Consider the following 21081-nt stretch of genomic DNA (forward strand, 5'->3'; position numbering starts at 1 on the left):
GACCCTAGTCATCTATTACACCTACCTGTTCTGTTAGTAGCGTTCCTGGAACACAAGGATCTGGTGCACTACTCCTATTACAGGTGTACTGCAAGCTTAGCTATCCACACAATTCCATGCAAAATGTCAAAAAGCATTTAAAATAACTGCAGAATAAGGTGCTACTCTCCAATCTGTTAAGCATGCATAGCCCTTCAAGGATGCTTATACAGGACTGTTGCAGTATTTGTTCACGCAGCCCTACCCCTTGTTATAGAGAGAATTTTCTTGTAGCCTTATGCAGAAGTTATTTACAATTAAGAAGAGACCATGCAAGTGTATTTTGCATATGGCGGCAGCTTGTACAGACATACTTTAAGTATTTCACAGCAACTGTATGTCACACCAGTGTAATAACAATGTCTGCAAGGAAGGCTCCCAGATTCTCATGAGGCAAAACACTACATTTAAAAAAACACAGGCACCTGCTTGCACATGTGGCCAGTGACAGTTCCACACCTGGGGCCAAAGAACTAAATTATATGCCCCACAAGTTACATTTATTGTAGAAAATGTCTTCCTAGTTTAAAATCACAACCAGTCCTTACTCTAAGACTACAAACTAGAAAGCGACAACTGCATTCTTACTCCTGGAATCTACCTACACAGCACAGTATCAGAAAAAAACTTGTACTTACTGAGATGTCCCACATTAACCACGAGGACATATGGCTGTTGCTGTCCATGACCACAGGTCATTTGTCAAAAACAGTGAAGCTTCCTGCCCTTCATCCATTCATGCTAACAGGACAGATGCCTGACCTGTGGGAAGATGCTCCTTCCTCATGCACTTGCTATAAGGACTGCACACTCCAGGAGTCTGCTTGTGCAATAGTTTTTGTTTGTTTTTAAACCATCTCAGTATGCTGCATTAGAAGAGGTTTACCAAAGCCCCGTGTCTATTATTACTGATTCCTTAGACAAACTCTATGCTTATAAACTTACCCCTATCTCTCAGACCACGTCCCTGTGAAATGGCTTGCCGGGGCAAGGGGCACCTGTCTGCCCATCTTTTCTTACCCTAGGAAACATGGTACAAGTTTAAGCAGTTCCATCCTATGCAACTCCTTGCTAAAAGTTGCAATTACGAAACCAGGACAAAATGCATCTAGGTTACTACACCAAGTTATATTGCAGTTGGAGAAGAATCAAAGAGAAGAATCTTTTCCTTGTGAAAGACAAATCTAAGTAAAACCAACCTTGCAAATTACAGGATAGTTGCACAACACAAATTACAAAGCAGGGTAGGAAGGCAAGGTTCATGGCTCTGCTGTCCACTTGCAGAGTGATTGGCTTATTTAGGCAGTTGCCAGCTAGAATATTTCTGTTTAGCCTCTACACCATCTAATGCAGGCATAAGCACTGTGCCAGCCTGACACCAGAAACCTATTTCAGGGATTGGCTGCTCCATCAGCACTAGGTCTCCCAGCCAGTTTAACAGTAAGCCATAAATCCCAAGAAGGTAGAGGGGGGTGGCAGGCTCTCTGCTGGAGAGGTGTTAAAATGTCAGAGTTTAGTTTTCTTCTGTAAGGAATCCAGCTGCATCAGTTCTGCCTCATCTTAGAATTTACATTCCAATTCACAGCAGTGCAAAGCTGATGTGGCAACAGCACTATTTTAACTTACGTGGTCCTTCTACACACATCACAGCCCAGGCTAAAACAAAGACAAATGATTTCTGCATAACATTACCCAGGTTATTTATTCATCTCTCAGCAGCAAATTCAGAGTTGTCAGCAACACCTTTCTGGCAGCCCTTCCACGTTCTCTTTGCCTTTTCTCAAGGAGGCAAGTGTTTGCTGCCCTTTGCAAGCAACATTAGAGGCATTAACATGCATCGTGGCATGTACCAGGACCAGTAATGCAAGTTGTCTGGCAGGGTGTCACAGCTGGCAAGCAGCCATTAATGCCACTCCAGCAGAGTACAAATCGCAGAAGTGCACTGCAATCCTGTTAGCTTTTGACCTGTACTGGCTTTAGCGCTGCTGACAGTCCTAGCTTCCCCTCACACACCTTTTTTTGACAGCTTTTTTAGGACAGAAGTACCTAACACAAACCAAACATTTCTGCTCTGAATGGCATGGTGCTCTTGCAGACGTGAAGATGCAAAGCCCATGCTTCAGCTACACACCATTTCATGTCACTGGCAATAAAGCACAGAAACGGGAGCCTCCCAAGCAAACCTAGAGTTACTGTAAGGCATCCTCACCATTTCTGCTTCTAGCACCACCTCAAGCAGGTCCCCATCCATGTTCAGCTTGTGGGGAAAGGTTTGACTGTATCCTGCCACACTTCTGCTGGAACAGGTTATACTGGGAAACGACTTATGGTTAAAGGACACCGATGAACTAGGAGTTTCACTGCTCCTGCTGAAGTACAGAGGACTCTTCTTAGCATTCGTTTACTGCTTTGCTTAAACTTAACCGAAGTCTCCTTTTACTAATTGTCTTTCATTTGTAAGCTATTTTAGTTAGCAACTCTTCTTCCCAAACAGAGATGCTCTTCTGTAGCAAATGCATACCAAAACCTGCAATCAGCAAATGAAAAAACCTGGGGAGTTCTTCCAGGCAAAACATGCTCTGCACAAGCAAAGTTTCATGTAAATGCACCCAGACATGTGGCACCAATTAAAGCACACACGAGAGCCACATAAACCTTTGAACCAGCCCCTTGCCAGACCAGGCATCATTTCCTACCTCTGCCTGTATTCATACTAATTTATTGAACTGCTAGAGCAACTTCCAGTCGCTAGCTAATGAGAGAAGTCATATTTCAACACGATGCTGCTGGATCGATATATTTTATAAACAAGGGTAGCATAGCTCTAAAAGCTACTGTCTTTTTAAGGATGGAAAACTACCAAGTCACTTTATGCTCACACAGCACATTCCCCTAGGACACGCAGATGTACTAATGTCAACTTTATGACAACAATAATAATACTTTGCTTTCCAGCAGCATCTTTTACACAGGAACTTGGTATGCTTTAAAAATGATGGACCAGACGCTCGGAGCTTCTCAGCGTACCTCTGGGAGCATTCACGGAGGCTAACTTCAGCTAAGGAGGCCCATCGTTGCAGATCCTGCGGTTTAAGACAGAAGCTAAGTCAGGACTGATGCAAATCATTTTCCGTAGGATCTCTCCCCAACTATACAGGGAGCCTTGGAAGATCTGCATTTGTAAATACCCTCCCCTCACTCTCTTCTGACTTTAAAATAAACTTGGGAGTACTCAAAAATAGCTGGGCCACTGTGCTTACATCAACATTTTAGAGGACAGGTAATGAAAAGTTTACAGCATCTCAAAGGTACTATGGGGAATATCATGGACTAGTCACCAGGATAACATCCACAGGAACTGATGACACGGATATCATAAAGAAAACCCTTGAGTTCAAGAGAAAGCAGCGTAGCCATCTTGTCCCTGCCCCTCACTCCACAGGAAGGCTCCGCTCTTCCCAAAAGCGCTTCCACTGTCAGTCCCATTCACCAAGTTTTACTGACACGTTCCATGTACTGACACGTTTTTGGTAGTGCAACAGATGAGCTTATTCAGACAGCACAATTCCCTTTTTGCACCAAAACACAGCACATCTTGCTGCCGCCCATCTCAGCCTTGCTATAAATGACAGCCTTTGTGGTACTGCTATGCTAAAGTTAGAAAGAACAAACAGGGAACCACGTGTAACTGTCTTGAATCTCAAACAGGTACAGTAATAAAGTTTGACACTGCTTCACAGTAGAACAAAAGCAGCCACAGACTGTTCAGAACTCAAACCACTCAGCCAGGTACACAAGATTCCCTAGAAAGTGGTTCTTCATTGCTTTGCAGTAGAAGAAACACCTGCACCTGACAAATTATACCACTAATGAGGCCCCTCAAACTATACAGTGGGGGAATTCTCATTGTGTTACAGTGAAAGCAGTGAATGGCCAGTTTGGTAGGGGAAAAATAGAAGTTTTGTTTCCAAAAGCCAAAAAAAACACAGGGCAAAACAGTCCAAGGAAAACCTTACTTATTGAAAATAAGCCTGTGACTTCAAAAATAAAGCTCTGGAACAAGATATACCCTTCAGCCTCCCTCCTTAAGAAAAGGATCAGATCTTCTGTGGTGCCAGAATAAAACAGACTTCATCTGTTGCAGATTTATGGCTAATCTTCCAGATTTCATTTGAAAGAACAGGCTCAGCATATGCATCCACCAACTGTATGCACGAAGACCACCACCCATGCAAGATACAGTAGCAAACTGGTGCAGAAAGAAAATACAAGTGGAGCTAAGCACAATTCCTTATTTTTTCCACCCTCTTACAGTGTGCAGGTCCCTTCCTACTAACCTTCATTACTTTCAGGGGAAATCAATACATGGTGTAGATTAGACTGAGCTTTCAGACACTGAATATTTGTTCTTCACTGGCATTTGAGATCTGCTTTTTGAAAAGACAACACTGAGTCCCTTAGAACTCAAATAATTTACTCAAGTGATGCAACTGAATCATTCCAGTTCCTCTTAGCAAACACTTAGGACATGGGTGGAAATAGTGAATGCACAAGCACCAAGGAAACATGAGAGCCCAAATCATACCACGCTGCCAAGGCTCTACATTTGTCACACATTTCATGCTCATTACTAAACGCCTGGGCATCTTATTTCTGATTTGCCTTTCTGCTATAACATTCCTGGCATCAGTTGAGATGTTTTGATGAACACCCCGGTGAAGCAGCAGCAAGCCAATGAGAGCTACAGAGTCCTTAGCCACTAAGTACGAGCTTGGACAAGGCTTGAACGCTCTCAGGAATTATCAAAGCAGTGAGGAAACAGACATCCAACTGATCGCAAACAAGTAAAAACTAATGTTGGGCCCAGAGAACACATTGAACTTGTTAATAAAATCTTTCCTTCCCATCTGACCACATCAGAGTTTTGAAAACTCTGCATTTCCCAGTTATGCACCTGGGTTGCCTTGCACTCCCCACCAGATCATCAGGATCTTCAGGAACTGAAGTGCCCAGTTCACTAAAGGCAGACTTAACATCTCTACCAAGCACTCACAGAGGAACTGAACCCCTTTTTCCAAGGAAGAGGAGAAATAAAGGCTACTGTTGTTCTAAACAGCATTTTAAATGGCCTTTTACACCACTTTTCCCCCCATAATTTTCCTTCATGTCAGACTTCCACTATTTCAAAATATATATCTCTAACATGCACAATACCAACCTCTTAATTTTTATTCCTTGCAAGACCATTTCCCTCACTATCATGTAAATGAGCCTCCCTGGAGCTCTTAAGCATTATTATACATCATGGCAGTTGTATTACTCTCTGCACACTATAAAAGCAGTCCAAGACTCAATTACTATTCACAGATGAACAAAGTATACAGTGCATTTACTGAAGTTATGGCTGCTTAAGGTATATAGCCTCTACATTGTACGCATTTACTTATGAAGTGCCTTGAAAGAGAAAAGCATGGCTGTTGAAGGACATTCCTATAGACAATTTAGGTTTGTCAATAAATGCCACGCTTCTACACAACGTTCATTTCAATGAACTGATTCCATTCATAGCTGCAATCCTGACATAAGCCCTGTTCTTTCCCATAGCTTAAAGAACTTCAGTGAGAACTCGGGTCTCTAAATTCAACCAAATTCTGACTCGAGGGACATCTGAAAGAAACAAATTTTCAGTCACAATCTAAAGCGTCTTGTTTGGAGGCTTCTGAAGGTAGTCTACTGGTTTTCTTCTCTAGTAAGAGCTTCCATAGTCACACAAGCACCAAGTGTTAAATGCTTTTAGTATGGCTGAGAGGACTGAGGTACTTTCAGCTGTATCCATATGAAATATGATCATTTGCATCCTGCAAATTCCCCAAAACCTTCATCCCAGCCAAATAAAAACACACTGTCTAAAATTCCTCAGCCTAAGTACAGAGCTACTTTCATGATTATGCAGTCCAAGTGCGTAGCTTTGGCATCACCAAGGTGATGATATACAGTCTGTAACAAAAATCAGAGAAGAGAAGTCTGCAGGTGTAAGCAGGAATTGTTATTTCTGAAAACACAGTGTAAATACAATAACTGGGATCCTTAGCCTATTAAAAAATCCCCAAGGAACTGCTCCACAATTCAGTTGAATAAAAATGGAAGGTAAAAGGCAAGCCAAAGGTATACGTATGCCTTTGAATCTGCAGTCTGCACGAGGAAAAAAATCCATCAGCTTGAGACATTATTATCATAGCCAATAGTTCTTAGGTTTTACTTTACTCCTACAGCTAGCTGAAGCTAAACTCTTAGGGACCATTGTCTACCTTCCTCAGTAGTATGGTATTCGTAATTGAAGCTACTAACATTGAGGAAAGAATTGTAATGAACCACAAAGAGTTCTATATTCCTAGCACTTAGGCTTGCAGTACTCTCCAAGCTTTCTCAGCAGACTGGCTCTGCCTCTACAAGCAGGAAGAAAAAGTACGTACTAAGACAATATTTCTAAATAGTTCCAACTGCACTCCAGCGTATACTTCACCCAGTAATTACCCTATTAAATGATCATCTGTGGCAAGATAAACATCATTTGTATAATGCCTCACCAGTTCTCCAAATATTTAGCAGTAGATATGCAGTTTTGTGGTCAGTCACCTCCCAGTCATGCACTTAAGGACCTCGTGCTAGCAGCAGTTCTGGTATTCAGTCATTGTTCTACAGCCTGGGGCACAGAACATATGGCACAACAACTGTGTCCTAGAAAAGGTTGCAACTCTCCAGCAAGAGCCACAGATCCTGCAAGCACCTGACTCATTAATCTGCAACAAAAACTAAATTGCCTCACTGCAAGCAAGCAGCCCAAAGGCCATCTATTGGCCATTTCAGTCTCTTCTCTGAATCTGTGAAGACCTCCATTTTTGTTGTATTTTCCATGTAGAGGGCTCACCTTGAACCTCATCCAACAGCTACAAAGATTAGGCTGTCAGGGGTTTAATATTCAGTGCAGGTGCAGACAACATCTAAGAGCTCAAGTACCCTCTATCAGTCTACTGCTGCTGTAGAGTAACAGTTCTGCCCTGTAACACACTCCTAGGGCCTAGCCCTTCCAGCCAGAAGGCAGGGGTGTTCGTATTCAAAGCACTGACGAACTGCCAGACTTGAAGCTATGCTGTTGTTGGTTTTGTCTTGATTGCCAAGCTTACTATATGAAGAGGCAACTGTGGCACCAGGGTTCAACAACACCAACACACAAAGCAAGGCATAAATCAGAAGCTAACTAGTTATGTTACACTAAAAAGCAAGCCTTCGCTTTCACGGAGGCAAGACACAGACCAAGAAGCAGGAAACAGACAAGAGGAAATGAAAGAAAATTATTGATACTATTCCTATGCAAGGCTTAAACCAGATTCACAGCTCTAAAATCGAATATTAAGCCCTACCCTTCAATACCTCTCCGGAGTAAAGGTTACTAATAACCTACAAACCCAAATATCCTGCCATAGTCCAGAAATATGCTTCTACACTGCATCCTGCTGACATCCTCTCCACTACTGCCACTGATTTTGAAGGACTAGAACTCACAGTACTTCTACAGGCACTGCAACATTCAATGTGATGGCAGCAAGACAGCCATTTCAACTCCTCCAGCTCCCTTCTCCTTACCCCTGGAGAAGTAATGATGCAAGTGCTGCAGGCTAAACAACTGCTCAGTTCCCAGAGTAGCATCTATGCTGCAGGGCTAACAACCACCCAACAGTGGAACTCGCATATTAACATTACCATCCCACCAGCCAACTTTTAAGGTCACGCTCCTTTGCGCTCCTAATAATTAACTGCTACTTTTAAGACTTATTTCAGTCTGTTTAGCTTTCCATGAAAAATGTTATCCAGCAGAACACATACAGAACTTCAGATCAGAAAGATCCACGCACCTGCATCAGTTTACACAATACTCCTTAGTGAGCTTGGGCAGAACATCTCAAGTTCTTTACAGGATCAGGACTTCACTGCATAAGTTTATAAAAGCTGACCCACGTTCAGACTAAATTCAGAAGGGCACAAGTTTATCAGGCAGAGAAGGATACATTGTTAAGCCACACATTTAAAAATTCCCAATTTATGAATTCTGAAAACAAAGAACAAAGCCAATTGTTTGAATCGCTATAAAGAAATACAGCTTCAGAATTTGACTAGATTTGTGAAACTCAACTCTGTACTACCAAAAATGAAGAAAGCAATAGAATTAGAGGGAAAAACAACAGTACAGAACTCAGACTCCTGAGTTCTAAAGAAAATAGCTCTGTCTCATTTTCTACACTGGAGCAGACTAAGAACACAGCAGCTTGCTGAAAGAAGAGTTACATGAATGGTAAGCTGCTTAAGTGAACAAAAAGGTCAAGGAATCAAATCTGCCACTCACAAAAAACATCTACAGACTATCAGAAGTCTTGTTATATTCTCTCTCACCCCTGCAACATACATTTCTGATGAAATGCTGTGTAATTTCCTCTATTTTCTGGAGGAGATCAGAACGATCACTATACATCTTCATATTGTTCCATTTTTAATTGTTACCAGCCCAGCTGGTAACATGTGAAAGTTAACTAACTACTCACTAACATTTCTCCCTGAGCTCCACCTGCCAGTGCTGATAGGTGCTAAATACTTGCAGGTGACATGTTTCATTAGCGGTGGGACTTCCCTCTGTGCTTCCATCAGCTCTGGGAACAAGATGAAACCTGTGGGGAAATGGGAAAGTTCCTTTCACATACTTGCATGCATTACAGCACACCCTTTGTCTTCAGTGGTTAAAACAGCTTCACTGTTTGTGAAAGCAAAATACCTGTAATAAAGCACCTCATGACCCAGTTCTTACCTATGTAGACACCCATCCCTAGAAACCCCAGCATCTCTTGTACCCAGCTCAGCAGCAAGCCATCTCTCATTCCCACTCTTACTGCAGGTCTGAACAAATCACCTCCGGATGGATAAAACACTCAAGAAGCTGGGCAATGTCAGTTTTGAAAACCTGCCAAAGAAGCCCCAGACCCTCCAGTGGCAGCTGCGAAAAAAAGGGGGACAAATCAACATAGAACTCATTTGTCCAGCAGTAAGTGAGCTCTCATTTACACCACTTTTAATCTATTCATGCCTGCTAACAGTTCACTTTTTAATACCTTATAGCTGAAAGTGCACCTTCCAATGGAAACCGTTTCTGCCTAGTAAAAGCATACAGTATACATTTACTTACATTGCTGTAGTCACATATAACTAACAACCTTAAGATGAAGCCCGATTTTCCTTGCCAGCTTAACTATACAACAGCACTAGTGTTTTGTCCTGCAGGCTGTTATCGATTTTGCAAGTTGATGTATGGCTTGACCAGCATATGTTAATTAAATGCTGGATCCATTTTTGGAGACATCAATTGCTTCTTCTCTAAGAGAAGAACTGCATACACTGCATAACACTCTGTTTGTCTGCACACAGAGTAGTTGCTTAGCGCAAACACCTGAGGCTTATGGAATTACTAAGTTTCACATGGGTATACATTATTTTAACACTTGTTTCAAAATCAGAACAAAAGAAGCTTTCAGCTTCCAGGGAATAAGCCTCAATTACGGACTATATCAAGAGCAGGAAGAGTTATTGTCATGACAAAACCTTTGATTCCAATTCCTTACAGATCTACTTAATCTACTTAATTATGTCTTAAGAAGCCATACACAGCAAGCTCACTTCATAAACTATTTTACAAAGGGACTCCACGATCTTGCAACTTCAAGAAACAACATAAAAGAAGCCATCTTCCAAGCTTTACACCTCACCCTCACTGCAAGTGGAGGCTAAAGCTGTTCCATGAGCCATGTAAGTTTATGTAATGGCAGAAAACCAAGTTATAAATAGCTGCTGTCTCAAGTAATGCTCAGAACACACTTTCCCCACCATCTATATCCTGGCACCTCCCAATTTTGGTATTTGACCTCATCTTTTTTTATGTTTAGTTACAATCTGATTTCCATTCACTGCACTAAACCCCCTTAACTTGTAAACAAGATAGTAAGTCACTTACCTTTCCTGGTCTGAGGAGCTTTTGTACTAATGAACCCCTTCTTTCCCAAGCACTCTTTTCCAAGTTTTCATATCTAACTCAATCTGCAGCAACACTGTAAGTGAAAAATCTTACAAGTATTTATTGTTGTTCTTTAGGGTTTTACTGTCCCTGCATTTATGCCAAGTTATTTTTGCAGTTGCACTGAAATGGAGGAAAATCACCTACAGAAGAAGGAAGACACTTTGAATTTTAACTGACAGAGCTGAAATAGTTCATTATTTTTATTTCCTGGACAGTTATGTCTTCTATCTTTCATACATAGGCCTGTTCAGATGTTGATTCTGAATGGTATCACAAAACTCTATCACATAAATACAATTAACACCAGTATCTGCATTTTCCCTTCTCAATTGAGATACAGCATACCTTAACGCATATACTTCTTCCATTTTGATAACTACTTCACCTACTAAATCTATTTCTGCATAAAGTGACTAACATGGTACTAGTTAAAAATATAGAATTTTTATATGGATAAACTGCGGATACGCTGCTGGTTGTTTCTACATGCATAAGCCACTTCCTTGCCTACCTGCTTGCTCCATCGATTAACACATGGTTCTGACCCATCCATCTTTGAGCAGGCAGAAGCTCAAGCACATACACTTCATTCCAGACCTGAAATGAAAGCATAAATGTGAAAGCAGCGAGTAAACTAGAGCAACAAAGTAGCTGCCTGGCCAGGCATCTGCTGGATTGCCCTCAGACTATTGAGGGAAACATCCCTGAGAACTAATTCAGTATTAGTGATTAAAGATCTGGGAGCGTGTCAAAATTTTGTTTTTTTCTTCAAAGTTTACCAGCGTAATTCAGTTTGCTCTCTTGCTCTGTAAAGCTCGCTTTGGCCATCAATAATTTATGAGTTGCTGTGTACTTTGTGTAGTAATTGGGTAATGATTGTAGTTGGGGAAAAGCAAAACAACGCAAACAAAATCAGCGCTTGCTGCTCTTACAGCTCTATTGGATTAGGGACTACCTGAGAGTATGTTTAAATTGCTGCGTTACTTGCTCATATAAAGCCAATCTTTTGACGTGTAGCTGTTCTTCCTGCAGCTTCATAAGGTGGCTGCTGCCCTACTTTAGGTACGAAGTGTTTGTGTAAACTCCTGTACTTTAGGGAGTTCTCACCTGGGTGGAGATGAGAAAGCACCGGCAGGCTCTGACCTGATAGAAAGTGCAGGGTCTGAAACCTGGTTTAATGCATTTGAGCACTAAAGCTGGAGTCCTAAAGCTGGTTACGTTTCCATCTAATAGTAGGGTGTTGTGGGCTTTATATTAAGGCATGTTATTGGTACTGGGGTGCAGAGTACCTTTATGTTGATTAAGAATATTTTAGGATTCTTTATTCTCATCTGATGTTGGAATGAAGTGGTTCAGTGAAAGACGGGTTTGCAGTAATCCTGAGGAGGGGATAGATCTAGTCAGGAACCTGCCTTCGATCAACACATACTTGGTCAAACGAAAGCCACTTCAGGAAGCCCCCTGAAAAGGCAGCACATGGTATGAGCACCATAGTGATCAGTAACAGGAAAAGCAACAGGTTTGACTTTTCTGCAGGCAGCTGACCAGCTGTAGGATTTTCATAGCAGTATTCATTGCAAGGCAGAATTTTAACCTTGGCCTAGAAGCTTAAGGATGTTTAACAAACTGAGTGTTTAGCCCTGTTCCTGGTGGGACATTTGGAACATGACATTCAAGTAACACAAAAGCTTTTGCAGGGGAGTTATCTTAAAATGATGTGCTGCACGGTGTGAAATGGATGTTTAACAGAGGATCAGTAGTCCTTTGAAGGGCAGGAATCAGTTGCAGAAAAGAGGGATGTAATGGGAAGCGTAACTCATTTACCTGTCCTGGTCTTATTCATGGCATACAAAGGCTGGTTCTGCAGCCCAGAGATGAGAGCAAGGTGATGGAGAGATTCTGCCTCCCCCACAAAGGACTGCTCATACCGCCTTGTCCCTGAAGGTCAATATCCCATCTAGGTTTCTTCTTTGGAAGAAAAAATGCGACTTTTCACCCCAAATCCAGAGATGTAAGAATTATTTCCAAGTGCCATTTTCATCAACATGCTAATCCTTGTCCGAGGTTTGTCATCTTAAATTGACTTGTCTTTCCACAAGCTACTTAAACTATCTAATGGAAAGCACTTCTCTACAGCCCCTCTGGCTCTGCTACATGTGCAAGTGACACTTCACAGCCGTCAAGAGGAGAAAAGTTTAAAACTTGTGATAATGCTATTATTTGACATCGTACTGTGGCCAGCTTCTGCCTCTGTGCCCTCTTAACAGTGCATTACCTCAGAAGCCCCTTTGTCCCAGAGAAAGTATCTCAAATTTAGGTCGCAGCACAGTGACCAGCAGCGGAGCTGCTTAGCTGTGGTTATATCAGTGTGGACAGTTTAAAGCTGTGTTGGAGTTTGAGAAGAGGTTAATGTGCTTTTAATCCAACTGTGAGCTTCTGCCTTGCTGAAAGCCTGTGTTTTCCCTATCTGGGAGCGGTAGGGTTGAAGTTCAAATGAGTTTCAGTCTCCATAATTGTGTGGTGTGGTGAACATGAAGGAGCTAAACTGGTGTTACAGCCAGGATGTATCACTTACTGTCCCTTCACTCACATGGCAGTTGGCCTGGGCTGCTGAACTGTATAGACAGATTATTTTATCTTCTAAATTAATAGCCTACTGTGATATACTGCATGATTACAGATGCAGTTTTAGTGAGTTTGGAAACTAAGAGCAAGCTTGAGAGCCATAAGAAGCTAATGCATGTAACCATTCACGCTCTGTGCAAGAAATCATATTCAACGTGAGCTCTATAACACAGGAATATTTTGAAGCCTGATTTGGCATCATGAAATGCTAGAGTGAATGAACAAATGCTGATGGGCTGCCATCAGTGTTGCAATAAAATAACTGTAATTAGGGGGGAAACAAATAATAAAAAAGCCTAACTGTATTTAGCAGTTTCTTTATTGTCAGCAGTAGGATGTATATTCCCCTAACAGATTTAGAAACTGCAGTGATAGGTGGTGACTCGTGTTGCTGCCACCATCATTCACTTACATTATGATGATCTTGATAGGTATTTGCAATTGTTCTCTAGAGATGCTCTCAATTGTTGTAAGAGAAACTACCCGCTGTATTGAGCCAGCCACATGCAATATAACCATTAGGATGACATGGGATCTCCAGATAATTAGTGAATCAGATTTATTGCCCGCTATGCCCCATTCTTTTATATGTCCACCCTGATTTCTCCCGTGGTGTCTTCTGTCTAGTGCAGTTAGAAGGCAATAACTTCTTCACCAGCCTTTCCTCTGAGTGTTTGGCTGTGGGGAAGGCGTCTTCTGTACCCGTACTAAAGGCTGAAGAAATAATGTGAACTTTATTGCTGCTTCCAGTTGGGAGCTCAGTCCTTTAGTTACTTCCAGGTGATGGTTCTTAAATGAATTCAACCCCAGGAACAAGAAACAACAATGCATGGGATCCTTAGGCAGTTATCGCTTCAAATTTAGTACGAATTGGAGTAAGGCATCAGTCAGGAAAACCCCCTTTGTTTGCGTGCAGCACCCTGGCAGAATGTGAGTGCTTTGGTGGGTGTGAGAGAAGAGGCTGGGAATGGTCCAAGCTGACGAGAAGTGACTTCTAGCATGATTCTGGATTTCACAGCAACATGACAGGAAAAACACCTCCTGTTTGCTGCTTTGAATTGAGAAGTAGGTGGTCAAATTCTCTGTATAGGATTCTAAGGATAAACCAGCTCTTTTCTTTGATTCTGCCTGGCTGTGCAATCGGTGCTGAAAGACTGAGTGTTGCCTTTTGCATTTAAGGAGCTTTGGAAAACATGTTGTCACGTCTGATAAAAAATTTTTTAGCACAGCGAGCACTGCATTGTAAAAGGGTTGTGAGGATATGAGAGGAACAGTCGAGGTATCAACAAATGGTGACTTGGTCCTGTGAGAGCCGGTGGTGATTTTTCACGAAAACTGTCAGGTAGCACAGAAGTAGAGATGTTGTGTGTAGACTTGTTTTCTCCCAGAAAAAGCAAAAGCAGCTGGTGAAGTAATGCTTTCTAAATCACTTGCCACGTATGAAAAAGATTTAAGAATGGTATTAATCCAGTTAATTGGTCATATAATGCTCTTAAGTTGAGCATAAATTAGTTTACTTCAAGTTTTTAAGGCTGGCGTGTGAACCATCACTGTACTTGAATGGTTGTCTTAAGCCAGGTGGATTCCACCTCTGTTTTCAGAGTAAAGCAATAGCAGAAATGCAGTTCACTTTCCTGAAGTCCCTCTGTGTAGCACGTGCTGTTCCTTCTGCGTGAACTAAGTGTTACCAGGGTGCTGTGCTGCTTTTCACCAGGTAGCTATTTGCCAGTGCTGGACTGAAGTACATACACAGGATGAAGGACTTAGCTCTGTCTGCTTCTGTAAGGCTCCAGTGGTGCAAAGTTGCATGCAAGTCCTTAATTTCCTACTCTAAGTGTGCTAAAATGAATGCTGATATGCATTGTGTAGTGTTTAATGTATAAATAGGTTTGTGGGACCTACTGTTTAGCTACCAACACTTCACGTGAATGAACATAATCACGCAGCGTTATGAACAAAAACTTCAAATTTCAAAAGGGCACAAGAATATAGACATGAGAATGTGAGTAAAATATGCATAACTTACAAACATCGTAAGTAGTTTAATAAAGCATTTATCTTCAGCTTTCATATGACATAAGAGCAATGGCTCGAGGAGGAAGAAAGCCTGAGGAACTGATGCTCAGGGACTTTGGGGAAGCAATTCTGTGCGACTCCTCGATCCCACATAAGACCAGCCAACCAGTAGTGCTCACAGCTGGGGGTGTGCTGCTTATTGCAGGTTTGCAGCAGCTTTTTGCTGGTTAGCTGATAGTCAGGTAAGTGTTCTTTAATGTCTTCTTGCTCTGGGCACCAAGTCTGTTCAGAAGTCTGATATGTAACTTGTTGATGCAACTTTGATAGTAAATTAGAAAGAGGAGAGTGTGAAAGTTGAAATATGCTGTGTTTCTGTAGGTGCATCAGTTGTGGGTTTGAAATGAATGGCAATACATTCTGCTGTTTGCTCTAACTTGCTACAAATTACACAGAACTATCTGGTCAAGATACCAAAATAAAACCCAAATAGCTGTGCTCAGGAAGCTAACTTTAAACACTAATCTTAAAGTTATCTTCTTGTTTCCCCAAAAACTATTTTTATGGACTTGCTAACAGCTCTGTACTAGAAATCTTTTGCATGATAGTAATAGAATTGTAGAATGGTTTGGGTTGGAAGGGACCTAAAAGATCATGTAATTCCTGCCATGGGCAGGGACACCTCCCATCAAACCAGGCTGCCCAAAGCCCCATCCAACCTGGCTTGAACACTTCCAGGCATGGGGCATCCACAGCTCCTCTGGGCAGCCTGTTCCAGTTCCTCACCACCCTCATAGTAAAGTATTTCTTCATAAATTCTTCTGTACTTCAGTGGCTTAGGCTAAAATAGAGTTAATTTGCTTCATAGTAGCTCTGGAGCTATGTTTTGGATTTGTGACAGCATTGATAACACTGTTTTAGTTAGTGCTGAACACTGCTTACACAGTGTCAAGGTTTTTTCCTGTTTCTCCGGCTGCTCTGCCAGTGAGTAGGCTGGGGGTGCACAAGTAGGAAGAGGACAGCCTGGACAGCTGAACTAACTGACCGAAGGGATATTCCTCACAGGAGCAAGCTGTGCCCAGCAGTAAAAGCTGGGGGAAGGAAAAAGGGAGGATGCTCAGAGTTATGGCACTGGGTTTCCCAAGTAACTGTTAGGTATGATGAAGCCTTGCTTTCCTGGAAATGGCTAATCACTGCCTGCTGGTGGGAAGCAGTGAATGGATTCTTTATTTTGCTTTGTGCACGCAGCTTTTGCTTTACCTATTAAACCGTTTATATCTAAGCCCATGAATTTTCTTGCTCCTACCTTCGTTTCACCCCTCCATACCACTGGGGGACTGTGTGAGCAGCTGTGTGGGAATTAGAGCTAACCCACGTCACCAAGATCCTTGAAACTTGAAAGGGAGACAAAAATAATGATTATGTTAGATCTCTGCATTCAAAATATGGGTTCTTCTACTGAAATCGTGACTTGTAGCTATTAAGAATAAAGAGTTGCTCTTCTCACTTAGTATCTTTCAAAAATTTGGTCTTGCTGCTCACCCTGCTATCTTTACTTTCTGGGTTATACATGAAATCTTGAAGTATCTTTTTGTTTTAATGTGAATCTTTTTGTTTTAATGAGTGCCATCCAGAAATGCTGTTGAGTGGCACCAATTGTGCCACAATTCAGTACCTGAATTAACTTGCAGTCTGTCTTAGCTTGCTTCACAAGACAAATGGTTTTTAGGAATGGAAAAACAAGGGTGGAGTAGCTAATATTTGTAAAAGCATCTAATGTAACTTATAATTAGTCTTTTACAGGCCTGCTGGGTGCTCCGGTGGCAGCGAGAAGGCTCCTACTGTTGGGCAGGAGACATACAGCATACAAACTTCCCTGGAAGGCACACCTGTGAAGATGGGAGATAAACTCAGTAAGGAGCCCTTCAGTGTGGTTTACAAAAAGCCAGTCGCCAAGAAGGTGGATCAAGTTCCAGAGACTGCTTCAACACATCCTTGCAAGCCTGAGGACTTCCAGGGTACAGCCAAAGAGCCGGCTAAGGGAACTTGCAAGGATTTTCAGGCTTCTGCAGATGCAAGAAAAAGATTGTAAAAGTGATCAAGAGCATGTGCTGTAAAAACTGTTCTGTTGGCCTGAGACATGCAGGCAGTATTTGTGCTCTGTTTCCTTTACAGGCCATGCAGGTGGGGAAGGCTGGGGCTTGTTTCAACTGCTTCCCATTCCTGCACACTGAAGATGGGGATTATATCACACAGTCTCTCAGCATATTTGCTTAACATCCTTTCGGATTTTTGAAGGGGGGGCTTTACAGCTACTGAAATCTTCTTTGGCATCTAACAGGTTGATTTTTTTTTTCCTTAGAAGTATGTTGTGCTTCTGTACAGAGAAGAATGAATACTTAATGGACAATAGCTGGCGTTCATGTCTTTGGTAATGGCCTTGCTGATGTATTTTGGCTGTACTGAATGATCTATAGTGGCTAGAGATGCCTCTTCCTGGTAGATGTGCATCTTAACTGGACTGGCTCGGGCCAGTCTGTGTATTTACAAGAGTAACTCTACCTTCTGGGAAATTTTATCAGTGTTAGAAGCTGTCTGTTACAATCTGAAGACATGACTGAGTTTAAAATGAATACTTTCTGTGCAATATTTCAAAGCATCAGTGAAGTTCCTTAATGTGTCAAGACCTGTACTACTGAGACTTGGCTGAAGACACTTAGATGATTCTGAAGGTCTTGCAACTTTAATGTAAATGAAGTTGTTTGAAAGCTATGGGTAGACTCAGTATAATGAAGACAAATGCGGGACCCGAAGAAACCTGAGCTCTGTAGTGGGCATTCTGTAACTTGAGTGTTCTGCACCTGTCTGTCATCCAATTAGTACCAAAGTAATTTTTTTCTGTAATGCTTTAACTAGACTTCAGGGGCCTCATTGTGCTGGGGAAAACACCAGGCTAACAGCTGAGGCGATGTAGCTCTCCTGCAGTTACTGTGGTTGGAGTTTGTAGTGACTGAACAAACAAGTCCTTGGCCCGAGCTGTAATAAGGTGAAAAGAGGCCTTGCTTTCTAACTGAGGTTGTCACACTGATGTTTTGAAATTCTCCCTTGAAAAGGAAACCGAGACGTATGCAACATGATTCTTCAAAGCATTTCTAAACATGTGTGCTCTCCTCTGAAGTTTCACTTGGGTTGAAAGCAGCTTCATTATTTTTTAAGCTTTTACCAACCACGCTGTTGTCTAAAGCTGTTTGATCTTTTTGCTAACCCTGTTTCTGCTCAGTCCAGTACTTATTTAGGTGAGGGATGTGCTTTAAGGTCCCTGGAACAAAAGCATCTTCCACCCATGTCATTGCTCTAAACAGTTTGGCCCCTTCTGCTGCTTTTTCTTCTAATCTAGGCTTCACAGCATCTGGTGCTCAAGGTATCTGAGTTAAAGCCACATTCAGCTCTTCCTCGGGCCTGTATGAAATGTTCCTCTTCCAGTACCTATTGCCAGAATGAGGAATATGGATGGCATGACCAGGGGCAGTACTCCAGATAGTGTGCCTTATTAGTTCCTGGATCAGTTTCAAGTGAGCTAGCTTGGCTTACCTGCGTGAGAAACATCTGGAGACACTTCCTCATTAAAGAGGAGTGAGAACAGGATTGATGTGAGCTACACTTGATATAAAATGTAGAATCTTGTTTCCTATTAGGGTGTGAATAGAGAGCTCAAGTGCTAAGTTCATGCTGGGCAGACAGGACAAGACTGGGCCTAGGTTAGCAGTGGGCCTTGAATTGCAGTTAAAGAAATAGCTTCATTTATTTGGAAGGTTCTGGAATATTGGTTATGACACTACATTCAGTACATGGGTACCAAAGGTGTGGGAATTGGGAGCTGATACTCTGATGCACTGCCTTCACTATGCCCATGGCAGGGGGTCCTGCTGCAGCTCACTGGTGGGTGACCAGGTGTGGGATACCAAACTGGTCTGCAGCCGTAACGTGCTGGGGGAGCAGATCTGCTACAGGTGGCAGTAGGCTTGAATTTTGACAGGCTTTGTCAGAAGTTGAAGAGGCCAAGTTCTGCTCAGCCAGTAACCAGGGCCATGTGCCTCCTTGTCCCCTAGCTGGCCAAAGAGTTCAACTGGATTTTTGCAGCCCTCTCAGCAGTGAGGGGCTGGGAAGGCTCTGACACGTGCATCCCCTTGAAGTTGGTCTGCCAAGTCAATTCAACTTTTGCAAGGAAAGTGTAACAGTCTGTATCAGACAGTAAGTCTGCACACTTTTCCAATGCTGTAAATGCAAAAAATCCACAAAGGCTAAGGAAAGAAAATGAGACTTCTTGTTTATAGTCTTTCCTTTGACTGTTCTAATGTACTTTGTCAAGAGTCTTAAACCAATGTTACTTAAAATGTTACAAGCATACAAATCTAAAGCCATTTTAAAATGGCATTAAATAACACCTTGCATGTGATACAATAGGGAACGGTGCGAGGAGGAACCGACTTAATGGAACTAATGTTCAGGGACACAAGGAGAAGCGGAGCGTGGGGCATGGGGTTTGTACCTTGTCTTGATGTGTGCTGAAATACTGAACAATGTAATACTTAACTGCTTTGTGTTTAACTGTGAACAGATGACATGGTGGAGTTGCTCTTTTTGATAGGTATGGTCTATGTTCCTGTGCCACTTGCTCGTAAAACAATGAACGGGAAATGTAATGTCTTGTGATATATTGCTGTAATTAAGCACCTGTCAAAATAAGTTGTCAAAGCATGTTAAAGCAATTTTGATGTATTATTGTTGGTGAGCTCTTGTGCTCTTATTTACCCTGCAAGGGGGAAGTCCATGCTTTATTTCAAAAGTACTTATGCTACCCAGTCTTGTGTAACAGCCCATTAACTTGTAGAAGTACATAATCTTTCACATTAAATCAGGGATCTCAATACTATGGTTTTAAGTCTCTAGACACAAATGTAAGGCATTCTGTGACCATTGGAATGCTTTGCATACCCCATGGGGAATCTGCATACAATTTCCTTTGTAATTCTATGAAATGGATGACTTGCTTATTTAAGCCTGATGTATTTAACTCCATTCTTCCATCTCCAGATCAGTGTCTCGAGTGAAACAATATAAATTTTGACTGGTTTTTCTGCCTTTTCCCCTTCCCCACAGGAAGCAGTCAATTTCTGCCTTTTCAGGTGTGTGGATGTTAATGAAATTTTCTTCATCTGTGGGTGAAAATATTCTTGATTTCTTCAGAAGCTATTCTACCTCAGTTAAGAACCTGTCTCCTATGTTAGTGCACTTAAACTCTATGTATAATTGATTCACTATCTGGGTATGTTGCTGCTGCAGTGCTGAAAGCATTGGGAACAAATATAAGGAAGATTTTTGTCTTCTGAGACATCTGATATTTTGTGTAGAAAAATAAATAACAATAAGATAAAAAATATAAATAAACTGTATTAATCACTGCACTAAGCTGTCTCCTATGTGAATGAGACTACTTTTAAAATCAAAGTGAAGATGAACTGACAGGCTGAGGAGGACACAAGTCCAGGATGCTTCAGGGAGCAAAGAGATGTGAAAAGGAGCACTGGGACCACCCCTACCTGAGGAAGAGCATGAGCACGGTGTGCTGTGAGGCTGAAGATAGTGCTCAGAAGCAGTCCAGTGTGATCAGAGTGAGCTTTAAACCTTGTTCTTTCTATAGGAACGCAAAGCCTGGCACACTTAAAAATAACAGATGCTCATGTGTTGTGGAAATAAATGTAACAAATGTATGTGGAAAATTCTACAGTATTCAGCAGTCAGTAAGGAAATAAAAACACTGTGATGAAACTCGGACAGCTGTGTATCTTTGCACATATATTACAAGACAGGACTGTTTTCAGATTACTAAATGTGTAACCATACTTCACACATACATGCTTGCATATTTCTCAGTCATGCAGCATGTGTCCCATTGATGCTCTCATTCACAAGCAAAGTGTTTGCCCTAACTTCCAGGTCAAATGACATCAGTGCTTTAGCTACTTGTCCTAGCTTTGCCAGAACCTAATGTTTTAGACTAGTTTTTCCATTTGAGTGTAATGTTATTTAGCTTCCCCATATATACTTGTCTTCTGCCTGTGACAGCTAATGTTCCCTTCCAGATAGGTGATGTCTCTTGTCCCAAAGACCTTTTTTTCCACAATGGTGTAATAAGAGTGCTCTCATGCTGCTTTAGTTATACACATATTTATATTGCTGCTCAATTTTAACTGTAGCTCATATTGAAACAGTACAGTAAAAAAGTG

General features: G+C 41.8%; 1 protein-coding gene and 1 long non-coding RNA gene across 6 annotated transcripts in view; one reads left to right on the plus strand and one right to left on the minus strand.

The window, feature by feature from the left end:
- Window positions 1-8752, minus strand: part of LOC310885368 (uncharacterized protein) — a 138819-nt gene extending 130067 nt beyond the window's left edge. For 2 of the 5 annotated variants that reach the window (XR_014574753.1, XR_014574754.1), the window contains exon 1: window positions 7953-8046. The gene's annotated coding sequence lies outside the window, so the exon portion shown is untranslated. Of the gene's footprint in view, window positions 1-7952; window positions 8047-8640 lie in introns of those variants that run through there. The other 3 variants (XR_014574750.1, XR_014574751.1, XR_014574752.1) reach the window with 3 other exon arrangements.
- A 2008-nt stretch (window positions 8753-10760) lies between these two features.
- LOC310885392 lies at window positions 10761-20626 on the plus strand. Its single transcript, XR_014574762.1, has 2 exons — window positions 10761-15039; window positions 16588-20626. It is a non-coding gene; the product is annotated as an uncharacterized lncRNA (long non-coding RNA).
- Window positions 20627-21081: the final 455 nt, after the last annotated feature.

The sequence above is a fragment of the Anser anser genome, assembly GCF_964211835.1.
Source record: "Anser anser genome assembly, chromosome: 22".
NCBI classification, from domain to species: Eukaryota; Metazoa; Chordata; class Aves; order Anseriformes; family Anatidae; genus Anser; species Anser anser.